This window comes from Lithobates pipiens, unplaced genomic scaffold, assembly GCF_037356315.1.
Source record: "Lithobates pipiens isolate NorthernLeopardFrog02 unplaced genomic scaffold, aLitPip1_a1.2 Scaffold_28, whole genome shotgun sequence".
Classification (NCBI taxonomy): domain Eukaryota; kingdom Metazoa; phylum Chordata; class Amphibia; order Anura; family Ranidae; genus Lithobates; species Lithobates pipiens.
Genome location: NW_027507789.1, coordinates 102,014,636 through 102,032,229, shown reverse-complemented (window position 1 = coordinate 102,032,229; position 17,594 = coordinate 102,014,636). Strand labels below are relative to the sequence as shown.

The 17,594-nt window shown below is 45.5% G+C and overlaps 1 protein-coding gene across 5 annotated transcripts in view; it reads right to left on the bottom strand.

The window, feature by feature from the left end:
• Window positions 1–17,594, bottom strand: part of LOC143935546 (uncharacterized) — a 445,466-nt gene that overhangs the window by 334,618 nt on the left and 93,254 nt on the right. The gene's annotated exons all lie outside the window — the stretch shown is intronic.

The window sequence follows — 17,594 nt, the reverse complement described above, 5'->3', positions numbered from 1 at the left end:
CTCCAGGTAGCCGGGACTAGCGAAGGAATTCAATGTTGCCGCCTTCCGCACGGCCCCCCTACCCCAAAGCACCTTGTCCCAATGTTGATGAGGACAAGGGCCTCTTCCCGACAACCCTGGCCGTTGGTTGTCAGGGTCTGCGGGCGGGGGGCTTATCAGAATCCGGGAGCCCCCTTTAATAAGGGGGCCCTCAGATACCAGCCCGCCACCCTATGTGAATGATTATGGGGTACAATTCACCTGTGGAAATTTTTTTTAATAAAACACAACACACAATTAAAATAATTTATTGCACAGCTCCGGGGGTCTTCTTCCGTCTTGGGGGGTCTTCTCACCCGACTCCTCTGCTATCTTCTGCTAGCTCTTTTACTAGCGGAGGAGTCCGGCTTTCTTCTTCGTCACACCGCCCGGGGGTCTTCTTCCGACTTCGGAGATCTTGTCCCCCTCTTCGGGAAAGTCCATTCATTTCAAAAGTCTGGCGGACTGGCACACACACGGCCGGATTGTCCGCCGGTTTTGTAGTCCGGCAGACAATTTTTGAGTCAAAACTACTTTCTAAGTCCAACGGACTTTTGGCAGAAAAAAGTCCGCTGGAGCCCACACACAGGCGGATTGTCCGTCAGACTCTGGTCCGCTGGACCAAGTCCGCCAGATAGTTTGATCGTGTGTACGCGGAATTAGGGTAAAACAAATCTTAATGCCTAATGCCCCATACACACGATCAGAGTTTTCGTCTGAAAAATCTTGGATGTTTTTTCTGATGGAATTCCGCTCAAGCTTGGCTTGCATACACACGGTCACATAAAAGTTCTCTGAACTTTCGATCGTCAAGAATGTGGTGACGTACAACACTACGATGAGCCGAAAAAATAAGTTTAATGCTTCCGAGCATGCGTCAAATTGTTTCTGAGCATGCATTGGAATTTCGCCCATCGGAATTGCTATAGACGATCAGAATTTCAGATCGGAACTTTTTCCGTCGGGAAAATAGAGAACATGCTCTCAAATCTTTGCTGGTGGAAATTCCACCAGCAAAAGTCAGATGGAGCATACACGGTCGGAATTTCTGACCAAAAGCTCACATCGGACTTTTGCTGGTGGAATTTCCAAATGTGTGCACGGGGCATTAGCCCAATTTTGCAACTTTGGTATGTGTTAGTAAAGCCATACATATAATCACAACCAGGGGCGTAACTAGAAATCACAGGGCCCCATAGCAAAATGTTGTATGGGGCCCCCCTGCAAACAGCCCCCCCCCCCCCCACAAAAAAAAATTTGCAAATTCCATTGAAAAACAGATTACCATACTCACGTGGCACAGTACCCAGGCCAGTAAATTAATTAGACCGTGACCAGTAAATTCATTCATCAGTGACCGTGACCAGTAAAATCATTTGACCGTGACCAGTAAATTCATTCATTAGTGACCAGTAAATTCATTTATCAGTGACAGTGACCAGTAAATTCATTCATCAGTGACAGTGACCAGTAAATTCATTCATCAATGACCGTGACCAGTAAAATCAATCATTCAACCGTGACCAGTAAATTCATTCATTAGTGACCAGTAAATTCATTCATCAGTGACAGTGACCAGTAAATTCATTCATCAGTGACCATGACCAGTAAAATCATTCGACCGTGACCAGTAAATTCATTCATTAGTGACCATGACCAGTAAAATCATTTGACCGTGACCAGTAAATTCATTCATCAGTGACCAGTAAATTCATTTATCAGTGACCAGTAAATTCATTCATCAGTGACAGTGACCAGTAAATTCATTCATCAATGACCGTGACCAGTAAAATCAATCATTCAACCGTGACCAGTAAATTCATTCATTAGTGACCAGTAAATTCATTCATCAGTGACAGTGACCAGTAAATTCATTCATCAGTGACCATGACCAGTAAAATCATTCGACCGTGACCAGTAAATTCATTCATTAGTGACCATGACCAGTAAAATCATTTGACCGTGACCAGTAAATTCATTCATCAGTGACCAGTAAATTCATTTATCAGTGACCAGTAAATTCATTCATCAGTGACAGTGACCAGTAAATTCATTCATCAATGACCGTGACCAGTAAATTCATTCATTAGTGACCAGTAAATTCATTTATCAGTGACAGTGACCAGTAAATTCATTCATCAGTGACCATGACCAGTAAAATCATTTGACCGTGACCAGTAAATTCATTCATTAGTGACCAGTAAATTCATTCATTAGTGACCATGACCAGTAAAATCATTCGACCGTGACCAGTAAATTCATTCATCAGTGACCAGTAAATTCATTTATCAGTGACAGTGACCAGTAAATTCATTCATCAGTGACAGTGACCAGTAAATTCATTCATCAATGACCGTGACCAGTAAAATCATTTGACCGTGACCAGTAAATTCATTCATCAGTGACCAGTAAATTCATTCATCAGTGACCAGTAAATTCATTCATCAGTGACAGTGACCAGTAAATTCATTCATCAGTGACAGTGACCAGTAAATTCATTCATCAGTGACAGTGACCAGTAAATTCATTCATCAGTGACCGTGACCAGTAAATTCATTCATCAGTGACCAGTAAATTCATTCATCAGTGACCGTGACCAGTAAATTCATTCATCAGTGACCAGTAAATTCATTCATCAGTGACAGTGACCAGTAAATTCATTCATCAGTGACAGTGACCAGTAAATTCATTCATCAATGACCGTGACCAGTAAATTCATTCATTAATGACCGTGACCAGTAAATTCATTCATCAGTGACCAGTAAATTCATTCATCAGTGACCGTGACCAGTAAATTCATTTATCAGTGACAGTGACAGTGACCAGTAAATTCATTCATCAATGACAGTGACCAGTAAATTCATTCATCAATGACCGTGACCAGTATATTAATTCATCAGTGACCAGTAAATTCATTCATCAGTGACCGTGACCAGTAAATTCATTCATCAGTGACAGTGACCAGTAAATGTATTCATCAATGACAGTGACCAGTAAATTCATTCATCAATGACCGTGACCAGTATATTAATTCACCAGTGACCAGTAAATTCATTCATCAGTGACCATGACCAGTACATTCATTTATCAGTGACAGTGACCAGTAAATGTATTCATCAATGACAGTGACCAGTAAATTCATTCGTCAGTGACTGACCAGTAAATTCATTTATCAGTGACCGTGACCAGTAAATTCATTCATTAGTGACTGACCAGCAAATTCATTCATCAGTGACCAGTAAATTCATTTATCAGTGACCGTGACCAGTAAAATGATTCGACCGTGACCAGTAAATTCATTCATCAGTGACTGACCAGTAAATTCATTTATCAGTGACCGTGACCAGTAAATTCATTCATTAGTGACTGACCAGTAAATTCATTCATCAGTGACAGTGACCAGTAAATTCATTCATCAATGACCGTAAATTCATTTATCAGTGACAGTGACCAGTAAATTCATTCATCAGTGACCGTGACCAGTAAATTCATTCATCAGTGACCATGACCAGTAAATTCATTCATCAGTGACCGTGACCAGGAAATTCATTCATCAGTGACAGTGACTAGTAAATTCATCCATCAATGACAGTGACCAGTAAATTCATTTATCAGTGACCAGTACATTCATTTATCAGTGACAGTGACCAGTGCAGGACATTAATACAAAAATTACTGTGACCAGTGTAGGACATTTACCCCCTTCCCCCGCCATGCTGCATATTAGAAAAATCAGTCAAACTCACAAACTGACAGTTCAGAATGCAGTCTGGCCCCATCACTGCATCAGCTTAATTTAGCTTGTACAGTACCTCTGGAATTGTAGTCTGCAAATTCTGCAATCAAGTGAGGGCATTGACTGGTTCCTCCTCGGCGGTGCTGCCTGGCTTCTCTTGTATGCAGGCTGCAGTAGCTCAGCAGTAGCTCAGCCTAGCATGGCTCAGTAGCTCCGCCCATCGAGCCTCCGGCCGAGTGACGTCACGACGCTGGGACGGGGCTGACGCCGGTGTTCTAGGCAGGACAGAAGCTTGCCAATGCCGAGCCCCGGTCGGACTACTCGGCAGCGGGCCCCGGCTGAGGGCCCCATTCGGCAGCGGTCCCCACTAGGCTGCGGGCCCCATAGCGACCGCGTGGGTTGCTATGGCGGTAGTTCCGCCACTGATCACAACTACTTTTTGCATCCAGGTGGATTATACCTTGTTTTCTTCAGGACAAATTGGGCTTTCATTTGGTGATAAATGGTAATGCATATCTACAAATTTTTATTTATTTTTTGTTATCAAAGGAAAACTGTCCCAAAATAGTAAACATTTTATTTTTACTTTAGCTGTATATTTCCTGGCAGCTCCATGCCAGCACACACATATGGGTACGGGCACTGCCCCCCCAAACAATGATAGGATGTTTAACTCATAAATTTTAGCACCTGAGCCAGCACCACGTGGATGCAATACCCATAGACAGATGTGCTCAGTGAAAGATCCGAGCTTTATGATTCAGTTTCCTGTCTCAGTGGAAGTCCGAGAACTGAGCTGGTGGCTAGACACCTAGAATTTTTTGTCCAATCACCCCCTTTTGCCGATTGCATGGACAGTAGTCACAACCAATGCCAGTACTCAAGGCTGGGGAGCTACCTGCCAGGGGAGAGTAGCCCAAGGCACGTAGCCCTGCCAAGTGAAGAATACAGTGTCCAACATCCTGGATATGGGAGCTGCCTTTCAAGCCCTTTTTCGCCTTTCAAGTTACAATACAGGGATGTTCAATCGATTCTTCCCCATCTGCCTACATTGCAGGTCCCTCCAATCTCAAGGTCAAGACACCAGTTAGACAATGAAGCAATGGTTCCTCAATCCACAAACCTGTCAAATGTTGATATGCTGGGCATTTGAGCTGGGGGTGGACCTATTTCCATCCCCAGCAAATGCCAAACTGCCAATGTTTTAAACCAGTCTACCTTGCCCACAGGTAGCAGCGACAGATGCTCTGACAGCAGCATGGTCTTTTCAGTCTGCATATGCCTTTCCACCGACATGGCTAATCTTCAGCTTTCTCAGAAGACTGATAAAGGGGAAAGTCACAGTTCTGGCAGTAATACACCACTGGCCCAAAAGTAAATTCCAGTAACACTGGGTACCCTGCTAAAATCTAGGAATCTGAGCACTAATGCAACTTACAACAAAGTGTGGATCAAGTTCCAGGACTTTGCTTTCCACCCAAGGCTTTTCTCCTTCCTCTCCAAAATAAGTAATATTTTGGTCTTTCTTCAAAAAGGCCCAGATATGAATCTAAGTCTTAGTACTATTAGGGTCATGATTCTGCCCTGTCTGCCTTCATTGGAAATGAGTGGGCCGCCAATAGCCTTGTAATTCAATTTTTCAATGCGGTCATGAGGTTAAAGCCTCCAAGTAAACTTCCACGGGTAGGGACCACGGGTAGGTCCCAACTAAGTGGGACCCAAGCGTAGTCCTGGGCTTCTGGCTTCAGATAAATTCCCACAAAATATGTGACTTTGGCATCTAACCTTATAAACAGACTTTTTTTGTCACAATCGCCTTCACAAGAAGAGTCTCAGAGATGATAATTCACAAAAGGTTGTGAATGGCTGCAAGGAGCCATTCACAACCTTTTATGTGGATAGGGTGGTCTTAGTTCCAATGCTAGGATTCATGCCATCTAACCAGGAAATCATTCTGCCAACATTCTTCTCGGTCTGAGATAGCCAACTCGGTGCTCTTGACATCAGGAGAACCTGAAACTTCTATAAAGGTCACATCCTCCCTAAGGTCTTCAGTTCACCTCTTTCTGTTTCCAACAGGATCAAGCAAGGGCTCAAAGCATTCAGCAGGCTAACTACTTCTTGGATAGTTAAAGCTATAACCTTGGCCTATAAGGAGAAGGGGTTGGCATTGCCTGGTGACATCCGGGAGCATGCTACTTGCAGTACTGGGCAGCAGCGAAGGGTGTGTCCATGGAAACTACCGGCAAGGCGGCCACTTGGTCATCAAGACTTACCTTCCTTAATCACTATTGTATTGAGCCAGCTGCCTTATCTACAGTGGAGTTGGGTGCAGAGTAATGGCCTCCGTGTCATGTTGATTAAATTTGTTCTGCAAGCATATCCACCCTGTATCTTCTCTAATTATTTTCCATGTGTGTGCTGACATGGAGCTGTTAGGAAAATGGAAAATTGAATATCAAATACTTACCACAATTTTCCTTTCCTGACTGGTTCCATGTCAGCACAACTGCCCGCCCGTGTAGAGTGCTAGTTACAGAACATGGTGCTGGCTCAGGTGCTAAAATTTATGAGTTAAACATCCTATTGATGTGGGGGTGGGCAGGGCCCGTACCCTTGTGTGTGCTGACATGGAGCCAGTCAGGAAAGGAGGAGAATTGCTGTAAGTATTTGATATTCAATTTTCCGTTTTCTTGCTACTACCATGACCTACCACCAAAGAACAACTCAAAACAAATTATCCTGCTCCTGATGATCGCCGTGAAAACCACATATGTGTATGTACCCGTAGTACAGCCCAGAAACAATAGTGCACATTTTGCTTTTTTATATCCGACTTAAAAACACACTGACATTAACTGACACTGATACTAATTTAAAAATAATCCTGTCCAAAAAATACCGACCCTGACATTGACGTTTGACTTTAACCCAAACACCAAACCCAAACACTAACCTTGACATTGACCTAGACAAACCTTGATCTAGGCATTTATTTTAAAAATTTTCTACACACACTTTTTTTTCCTATCTCTACAAGGACAGAGATCTCATCCATTCACAGAGACAGAACAGGGGGATGGGCTTTACAGTGATTGATCACTGTGACAGCCAATCAGAGGCTATTACAATGATTAGGTGACCTGGAATCGAACGTTCCAGGTCCCAATCGCTATGAACGGAGGTGTGCAACAGCAATTTTACAGCACGGGACTGTGCCGCAACTGTGGACCAACCGCGTGGCCCCAGTTATTTCCATGGGCGAGTCTGGAAGGTCAGGGCATGTAAAATAAATAAATAAATAACCAGAAAATACTGCCTTCCCATTGATGTATTTGAAGGTTTTAGTCATGTCTTCCATTTTCTCCAGTTTGTACATATTGAGTTCCTGAAGACTCTCCTCATGTTTCATCCACCATTTTTGTTGCCCGTCCATTTCACATGGAATCTACAAAGCTGGTATTGCCTCTCTGAGAAAAGGGGAATACTTGGCATCAGTAGACATCCAAGATGCTTATATATTCCCATTTACCCACCTCATCAGCGCTTCCTGCTCTACGCTATAGGAGACAAACAATTTAAATTTGTCACACTGCCATTTGGCCTATCCTCCAAACCCAGAGTATTCTGTACCTCTTTCTGCCCATTTAAGAACTCAGGGCATTTGGGTAACTGGGTACCTAGAAAAACTTCTGCTGAACAACTCATCTCCTCTTCAACTATCTGCAACCGTCCAAAGGGACTTTTCAGATGCTTCAGGCCTTTGGTTGCGTATTCTACTTTCAAAAGTCTGCTCTCCAGCCTTCTCTTCATTTAGAATACTTTTTGCCTCTGTCCAGAATGAGGCCTTTCCTACATAAAACAAAATCATCACTCTATGATCCCATGCTGATATTCACATCAGAGAAACATTCTTCAATGGGATTCTCTATAAGATCTCTGGGCCCCTTGGTGGCTTAATTTGAGGCTGACCATTTCAAGGTCTCTACAATGCAACATCTTCTTGGCCTGAAACAAGCACATTCCTTCTCGTGAAGAAGCTCTCCATCCAAGCAAGGAACTCCCTAGCTGAGTGAATATCCAATCCAGCCCTGACAATGGGGATATTGTTTCTACCACCTCCATGAAGGATGATAACAAGAGATGCCAGTCTCAGAGGCTAGACAGGAGTGTTCTTATCCCTCACAGTTCAGGAAACACGGTCACTCAAGGAAGCCACATTCCCTATCAACATCCTGATGCTGAGAGTGATAACACTAGCTCAGAATAACTGGACCCTCTTTCTTCAGGATCACCCAATCAGGGTGTGGTCACTCATCCAGACAATGACATTGCTGTGGATTATATCAACTACCAAAGAAGTACCAGGAGTCAGACAGCCTTAAGCCAGGTACACACAATGTTGGGAAACAGCCAGTTAAAGACGGCCTGCTTCTGCCAGACAAGCATACTGGAAAACCAGCATATGACTAACTCCCGATAAGCACTCTCAGCCAATGGCAGAGAGCGCTGATCGGAGTGTTCTGGTGGGGGGGGGGGGCACCCCGCTGTCAGAACACAATAGCTCAGCTGAGGAGATTGGTAAACTAACCTTGTATGGTTAGTACAGCGGCTCCGACCAGAGCTGACAGTTTCTTTTCATGTGTACTAGGCTTTAATGGAAGTAAATCATGGGTGATCATCCCATGGGTGGAGAAACACTGACCAGCTATCTCTGCTGTTCAATCAGAAAGGTGGATTACCTCAGCCATTACTTCCTGGACCAAGGAGAATGGACCCTTCATCCTGACAGCTTCAATCTCACATGTCAGAAATTGGGAATTCCAGATGTGGACATCCTGGCCTCCAAGTACAAAAACAAGCTAACCCCGTTTGTTGTCAGGACCAAACATTCTCTAACACTGTCACTGGATGCCCTCATAATTCCTTAGACCCCATTCCAGTTCATATATGCCTTTTCTACACTGCAAATTCTGTCCTGACTGCTCCACAAAATAGAGCAAGAGATCCCGCTTCCAAACAGGTTGGACCCTCTGTCTCTGGCCTTCCAATTCCATCCTGCTTCTCAGTGACTAGCTTTGATGACTTGGCTATTGAAATCCAGGTCCTGAGGGACAGGGGTGTTTAATTTTGCCATTCCTACATTGCTCAGAAAAGCCTGGAAACCTGGAATTCCTTTGTGTGGTGTGAGTATTGGCATTTCAAACCCAGATATTCCTCTATGCCTCACATTCCAGCTTTTTTACATTGAGGACTTGACCAGATTCTGACCTAATGTACTCTTAAATGACAGCCTTGCCCATCTTGTTCCAAAAACCTCTGGCTCCATTTTCTTTGTAAAAAAAAATATTTTTATGGTGTTTCTTAGATTATACCATCCTTTGCACACCCTGTGCTCCTTGGAATTTTAATTCAGTTCTCCCCACCCTGCAGGAAAAAAACACACCCTTTAAACCCATCAGGAAACTCTTTGAATGCTCTTTCATCTACAAAGTGTCTTTATTTGTGGTTATTGCATCTGTCAGATGAGTCTAAGGTTTCACTCTTGTAAGGAGCCATTCCTGAGCCTTCTCAAAAAGAAAGTAGTCTTCAACCCTAAACCTAGCTTTTTACCTAAGGTGGTATTTAACTTTAACCTGAAAGCGGAGTTCCACCCAAAAACTTTCAGTTATCTGATTCCTCCCCCCTCCATTGCCACATTTGGCACAGTTTCGGGAGGGTTCCCTTACCTGCAATGGCAGCGGCAGCACCCGACCAACCGATGGAAACATCAGCTGTGATGCCGACATTGCTGCACTCCAGGACAGGTAAGTGTCCTAATGTTAAAGGTCAAGGCACGTTCCCTATGTATAGTCCTATTCCATGTCTTTTGTAGAGGATCATTCTCTGTCTGGAACATGAAGATCCAAGCATTGGATTGCTGGAGGCCTCTGTTCCCGGAGTATTGCAGAGTAATATGTCGTCATCAGCGCATGAGCTGTGAAGAAACGGACAACGTGCCGTTTCTTCCTCCCGCATACGCGGGAGCCGTCATTTACGGCATATGCTGGGGGAAGAAACGACGCGGTGGTCTGTTTCTTCACAGCGCATGCGCCGATGACGACATTGGAACACTACAAGTGAAATATCTCCTAAACGTGCGCCGTTATTTCCAATACCTATAGGTAAGCCTTATTCTAGGCTTACCTATAGGTAAATGTCACACAAAAAGGTTTACAACCACTTTAAGTACCGTTAAGGGTCAGAGTTTGTCCCGATCCATTTTTTCCAGAAGCCATTGTTTCTCACTCCTTGGTTCATACTCCATACAGCGTGTAACATAGATAGTCACACATGTCAGGCCCCTCTTCTGTCCCTGGGACTGGAATTTGCTCTTGACTGTCTTTGCAGAGGCCATTTTTGTAACTATTTGGGAGACTCTGTTAGTCCCTTATCTCGGAAGATGGCTTCCTTGGTTGCTATCACTTCACTAAGTAGAGTGTCAGAGGTGGCGGCTCTTTCATGCAAGGAGCCATTCTTGGTCTCGCATTAGGATAGGGTGATGTTGATCTTTATTACCTAGAGTAGTTTCTAGTTTTCCCTTGAATCAGGACAGTGTTTTGCCTTTTATTTTTCTCCTAATCCACAGTTGGCAGGAGAAAGATCGCTACATACTCTAGAGGTAGTTCAGGCGCTCAGAATCTTCTTGAGTTGTCGGCATAGGTCAGGAATCCTGGTTTGTGCTGCCAAACGAGCCCAGGAAGGGCAGGCGGCATCCTGATCAAATTATTAGCAGTGGATCTGCCAGTTTATCAATGATGCCTATGGTTTAAAGGGCAAAATCTATTTTTTTTTGGGGAGAGATTCACTACTAGGTGTGAGGGAGTATCTTGAGCCATCCGCCATCAGGTGTCAGTGGCCCAGGTGTGCAAGACCACTGTTTGGTCTTTGGTTTATACCAAGTCGCATGTCAAGAACATGGAGGATACTGCCTTTGGCCTCAGTGTATTACAAACAGTAATAGTGGCAGTTTCTGTGATGGTGTCTCCCTCCCCATTGCTTTGGGACGTCCCAGATAGTAATGGCTGCTCTCTGTCCCGTGATGTATGATAAAGAAAACAGGATTTTTCCTACAGCTTACCCGTAAAATCATTTTCTTGGAGTACATCATGGGTGGCACAGTGGTGTAGTGGTTAACACTCTTGCCTAAAAAGGGTTGCTGGTTCAAATCCCAACCACGGCACTACCTGCCTGGAGTTTGTATGTTCTCCCTGTTCCTGCGTGGGTTTCCTCTGGGTATTCCAGTTTCCTCCCACACTCCAGAGACATGCTGGTAGGTTAATTGGCTTCTCTCCAAAATTGCCCCTAGTATATGAATGGGGACCTTGGATTGTGGGCTCCTTGAGGGCATAGGGACCAATGTGAGTCTACAATGTACGGGGATGGGGGATGATTGTAGACACTCAACTCAGGTTGAACTGGATGAACTGGATGGACTGGTATCTTTATTCAACCTTAATAACTATGTAACTATGACACAGAGGTCCCTCCCCGCTTGTCTAGGAAGTTTATTGCTTGCTACAAAATGGAGGTACTTCCTGTGTAGGAGGGGTTATATAGGGGAGGACTTCTTGTTTGATTGATCTACCAGTGTCCATTCACTAGTAGGTGGCATATAACCCAGATAGTAATGGCTGCTCTGTGTCCCGTGATGTACTCCAAGAAAGGATTTTACAGGTAACCTGTAGGAAAAATCATATTATTACCTCTAGTCTATCAACCTCCACCTTCTCTGGGTTCAGATGCTGATCTTCTCTGCATAGTGTCTTTAAAAGAGAAATAAAGTTGTTGTTTCTTGATCATACATCACGGGACACAGGAGCTTCATTACATAGTGGGTTATATAGGCACCTCTGGTGATTGGACACTGGTTGACGCCAATTAAGGAGAATTCCTCCCCTATATAACCCCTCCCATATGGGAGGCACCTCAGTTTTTTCGCCAGTGTCTATGGTGGTTGGTCACGTAAAACTTTAGCTCTGTGCAGGTCCCTGCAGGGGCCTAAGGGCTACAACAAATCGGATCCATACCTCGGGCCGATATTTGACTCCCAAGATGGTATGGTACCTGGGCCTCGACAACCGAAGAAACGAGGTTTGGCCTGTAAGTCCTCTCCATTGGAAGACTGGGCTCTGGGAAAACCAGACTTGGTGTACTGTTTACACAGAGAGCACGAAAGTTTCTGGCAGAGTCTTTTACATGGTCCAGGTAGGAGGCTCTTCCGAGAAAGAGCCCCAGATAAACCTGAAGGTTGGCTAACACTGCCCGCCGTGATGGGTGAAGGCTGGAATTTGTCTGGTTCAGCAATTCCTATATTATTACAGTGGTGTGAAAAAGTTTTTGCCCCCTTCCTCATTTCCTGTTCCTTTGCATGTTTGTCACACTTAAGTGTTTCGGAACATCAAACCAATTTAAACAATAGTCAAGGACAACACAAGTAAACACAAAATGCAATTTGTAAATGAAGGTGTTTATTATTAAAGGTGAAAAAAAATCCAAACCATCATGGCCCTGTGTGAAAAAGTGATTGCCCCCCTTGTTAAAACATACTATAACTGTGGTTGTCCACACCTGAGTTCAATTTCTCTAGCCACACCCAGGCCTGATTATTGCCACACCTGTTCACAATCAAGGCATCACTTAAATAGGAGCTGCTTGACACAGTAAGGTCCACCAGAAGATCCTTAAAAGCTACACATCATGCCGAGACCCAAAGAAATTCAGGAACAATTGAGAAAGAAAGTAATTGAGATCTATCAGTCTGGAAAGGGTTATAAAGCCATTTCCAAAGCTTTGAGAATCCAGCGAACCACAGTGAGAGCCATTATCCACAAATGGCGAAGACATGGAACAGTGGTGAACCTTCCCAGGAGTGGGCGGCCGCCCAAAATTACCCCAAGAGCGCAGCGACGACTCATCCAAGAGGTCACAAAAGACCCCACAACAACGTCCAAGGAACTGCAGGCCTCACTTGCCTCAGTTAAGGTCAGCGTTCATGCCTCCACCATCAGGAAAAGACTGGGCAAAAATGGCCTGCATGGCAGAGTTCCAAGGAGAAAACCACTGCTGAGCAAAAAGAACATCAAAGCTCGTCTCAATTTCTCCACAACACATCTTGATGATCCCCAAGACTTTTGGGACAACATTCTGTGGACCGATGAGACAAAAGTGGAACTCTTTGGAAGGTGTGTGTCCAAGTATATCTGGCGTAGAAGGAACACTGCATTTCATAAAAAGAACATTATACCAACAGTAAAATATTGTGGTGGTAGTGTGATGGTCTGGGGCTGTTTTGCTGCTTCAGGACCTGGAAGACTTGCCGTGATAAAAGGAACTATGAATTCTGCTGTCTACCAAGAGATCCTGAAGGAGAATGTCCGACCATCTGTTCGTGTACTCAAGCTGAAACGAACTTGGGTTCTGCAGCAGGACAATGATCCTAAACACACCAGCAAGTCCACCACCGAATGGCTGAAGAAAAACAAAATGAAGACTTTGGAGTGGCCTAGCCAAAGTCCTGACCTGAATCCTATTGAGATGTTGTGGTATGACCTTAAAAAGGCCGTTCATGCTCGAAAACCCTCTAATGTAACTGAATTAGGACAATTCTGCAAAGATGAGTGGGCCAAAATTCCTCCAGGACGCTGTAAAAGCCTCATTGCACGTTATCGCAAACGCTTGGTTGCAGTTGTTGCTGCTAAGGGTGGCCCAACCAGTTATTAGGTTTAGGGGGCAATCACTTTTTCACACAGGGCCATGATGGTTTGGATTTTTTTTCACCTTTAATAATAAACACCTTCATTTACAAATTGCATTTTGTGTTTACTTGTGTTGTCCTTGACTATTGTTTAAATTGGTTTGATGTTCCGAAACACTTAAGTGTGACAAACATGCAAAGGAAGAGGAAATGAGGAAGGGGGCAAACACTTTTTCACACCACTGTATATGATGGATTTCTTCATTGTGAGTAGTTGTATGTCTTACCTGGTTTCCACCACTAGAGGGAGTAAGAGCAGCCTGATGAATACTTACATGCCTTTCAATACACACGCTCAGTGAATCCTGGTTCTCCAGCTGTCTCACGTCTCCACTGCAATCCCTGCCACAGCAAGGTAACACAGGGGTCCCACGTAGTCTGGGGGTCCCACGCAGCTCCGGTGGAGTTCTCCTTTACCCCCTGGATCCTGCGGTCCTCGTCAGGGGGCTGTAAGTGGAGACACAGGAGCTGTGGGCAGTAAGGATCCGTGGGGATTGGATCCAGGCAAACCTTAGACACCTACTCAGCATCAGGTTGTGCAGTTTAAGCATATATATTTATTGTGAGACTTTAAGCACAACAGTGATTGCACTTGTACTAGTACCTCTGCTTTGTAGCTTAGGACTATGTCTCCTCGTAAGAGGATCTCAGGGGGAGGTAGCAAGGGCACTGGTAAATCACCGCCTAGGTCCAGGGGTTCTAAAAGTGCCTGTAAGTTACCATCCCCCCCTGCAAGACTGGAGCCAGCCTCTCAAGACGAGTCAGTGCCCCTGTCAGGTTTTGCAGCCTCTCCTAATGTCCCAGCCCCGGTTTATGTCACTGAGTACTCCCTTAGGGCTACATTGGAGAGTTTTGAAGGGAGAATAATGAATTTTATTTCTGATTCCCTGAAAGATAGCAGGAAAAGGGGTAGATCCCCTCCCTCTGCTGAAATTCCTCTCTCGGAGGATTCTTCTGAAAATGAGGAGAGATCCCTGTCTAGGGACAGGGATCATGAGCAGTCGGATGAATCAGAGGAAGAGGAGAGAGTCCCCTCCTCCCAGGCGCTCAGAAAACAGGTGCAGTATTATACTGAATTGGTGTGTACCACATTCAGAATGCCTGCTGCTGAAGTCGCTATGTCCTCTGTTTCTTCCCTGGGAGTCAGGAAAGCCCCACAGACTGCCTTTTCCTTTCCAATCCATCCCTTAATGGATGAATTGTTGTATGAGGATTGGGGACATCCCGATAAACTGTTTGCTCCTCCTAAAAGGTTTTCTATGCATTATCCTCTGGAGGAAAGTTTCACCAAGAAGTGGGGGGTCCCATCTGTTGATGCGGCTGTTTCTTGCGTGAATAAAAACCTGACTTGTCCCTTGGATAATGCGCAGGTATTTAAGGATCCAACTGATAAGAAGCTGGAAACGTTATTAAAAGCCTCCTTTTCCATGACTGGCGCTGTGGTGCAACCTACAGTCGCAGCCGTGGGGTTGTGCCAGTTCCTCAAGGAACAGGTTAAGCAGATGCTTGGGCTCCTTCCCAGTGAGGAAGTGGAAAATTATGCAGAACTGCCTCATATTCTGTGTTTCATGATTGATGCGATTTTGGATTCTGTCCAACAAGCATCACGTTTGTCCCTCATGTTGGTACACATGCGAAGGGCCCTATGGCTAAAGAATTGGGCAGCTGAGCTGTCATGCAAGAAGCATTTGATTGGATTCCAGTTTAAAGGGGAACATTTGTTTGGAGAAGAGTTAGACAAATTCGTCCAAAAAATTTCAGGGGGTAAATCTACTCTCCTTCCAGTCAAAAGGAGCAAGCGTCCTTCATTCAGGCGTGCTCTCTCTCCCGGAGCATCAAGCTCTAAGCAGTGGCGACGGCCTTCTCAACCCTCCTCTACACGAAAGGCTCAAGGCCGAGCCCAGGGACAGAAAAAGACTTGGGGGTGAAAGCCTGCCAAGCAGAGCCCAAAAGCTTCCCTGTGAAGGGGCGCCCCCGCTCGGCCGAGTGGGGGGAAGGCTCCTGTGATTTGCAGGAGCCTGGCGGGAAGAGATCCGGGACAAGTGGGTGATCTCTTCAGTATCTCTGGGCCACAGGCTAGAGTTTCAAGAGATTCCACCTGCTCGCTTTCTAAGGTCAAGGATCCCCAGGGATCCAGTAAAGCAAAAACCGCTATTTCTGGCCTTAGATCACTTACTATCCCAGGGGGTGATAGTTGAAGTGGACCCAAAAGAACAGGGTTCAGGGTTTTACTCAAATCTCTTCACTGTTCCAAAGCCAAATGGAAGTGTCAGACCTATCCTAGATCTGAAGGATCTGAACCGGTTTTTACGCATCCGGTCCTTCCGAATGCAGTCAATCCGCACTGTGGTCTCCTCCCTGCAAGGGGGAGAATTTATGGCATCAATAGATATCAAAGATGCATATCTCCATGTGCCAATTTTTCCCGCACACCAAAAATTTCTAAGGTTTGCGGTAGAGCGGCGCCATTTTCAATTTGTGGCCTTGCCGTTCTGGCTTGCTACGGCCCCTCGAGTCTTCACAAAGATTCTGGACCCTCTCTTAGCAAACCTAAGAGCTCAGGGTATAGCCGTCATGGCTTATCTAGACGATTTGCTTCTCATGGAGAAAACAGCAGCGTTCCTGAACCACAGCGTCACCAGAACGCTAGAACACCTGGAACGCCTAGGTTGGATCAAAAACCTAGAAAAGTCGTCCCTACAGCCTGCCACCAGGTTGGAATACCTGGGCATGATCATCGACACCACTCAGGGCAAGGTGTTTCTTCCAAGGCCAAAGGCCTTGGCCATTGGGGATCTGGTGCGCCTAATTCTGGGCAGGAGATCTTCCCCCATTCGGTTGTGCATGAGACTGTTAGGGAAAATGGTCGCCTCCTTTGAGGCCGTCCCATTCGCCCAGTTCCACTCAAGGCCTCTGCAAAGATGCATCCTTGTGGCTTGGAACAGGAAGCCCCAAGCCTTGGATCTTCCTATGCGTCTATCCCCAGGGACACGCAAGAGTCTCGTCTGATGGTTACAAACCAAGAATTTGCTGAAGGGCAAAACTTTTCTTCCTCTTCCATGGAAGATTATCACAACAGATGCCAGCCTGACAGGCTGGGGAGCAGTATTGGAGGAGACGTGCTCGCAGGGGAAATGGTCTGCGTTCGAGAAGCTATTGCCCATAAATATCTTGGAGATCCGGGCAGTTTATATGGCTCTCATAAAGGGGTCTTACAGACTACGAGGTCTCCCGGTTCGGGTTCAGTCCGACAATGCCACAGCAGTGGCTTATATCAATCACCAGGGCGGTACCAGGAGTCTGGTGGCCCAAAAAGAGGTGAATCGCATACTTGTCTGGGCAGAAAAACATGTTCCGTGTTTTCCTGCAGTCTTCTTTCCAGGGGTGGAAAATTGGCAGGCAGATTTTCTGAGCCGCCAGCAGTTGTGCCCAGGAGAATGGGCTCTGCACCCCGACGTGTTTCGAAACATATGTCACAGGTGGGGTACTCCAGAAGTAGATCTGTTTGCATCCAGGTTCAACAGGAAACTGGACAATTTTGTGTCAAGGACAAGAGATACACTTGCTCAGGGGTCAGATGCTCTGACAGTTCCCTGGGATCAGTACAATCTGATCTATGCCTTCCCCCTGTCGCGGTTCCTGGGAAGAGTCAAGAGGGAGACAAAGTCGGTCCTTTTGGTGGCCCCGGCTTGGCCCAGGCGACCATGGTACGTGGAGATCATGAAGTTGGCAGTAGGCAGGCCATGGATCCTCCCTCTCCGGCCAGACCTGCTCTCACAGGGTCCAATCTACCATCCTGCTTTACGCAGTCTGAATTTGACGGTTTGGCTGCTGAGACCCACATTCTGAGAGACCGTGGCCTTTCGGGGCTAGTCCTTTCTACTCTGGTCAATGCCAGAAAGCCGGCCTCCAGGCTTATTTATTACAAAATCTGGAGGGCATATGTTTCCTGGTGTGAACTCAGGAAATGGCATCCTAGAAAGTATGTCATTAGCAGAATCTTGGCCCAGTCAGGCCTAGAAATGAATTTGGCCATAAGCACTA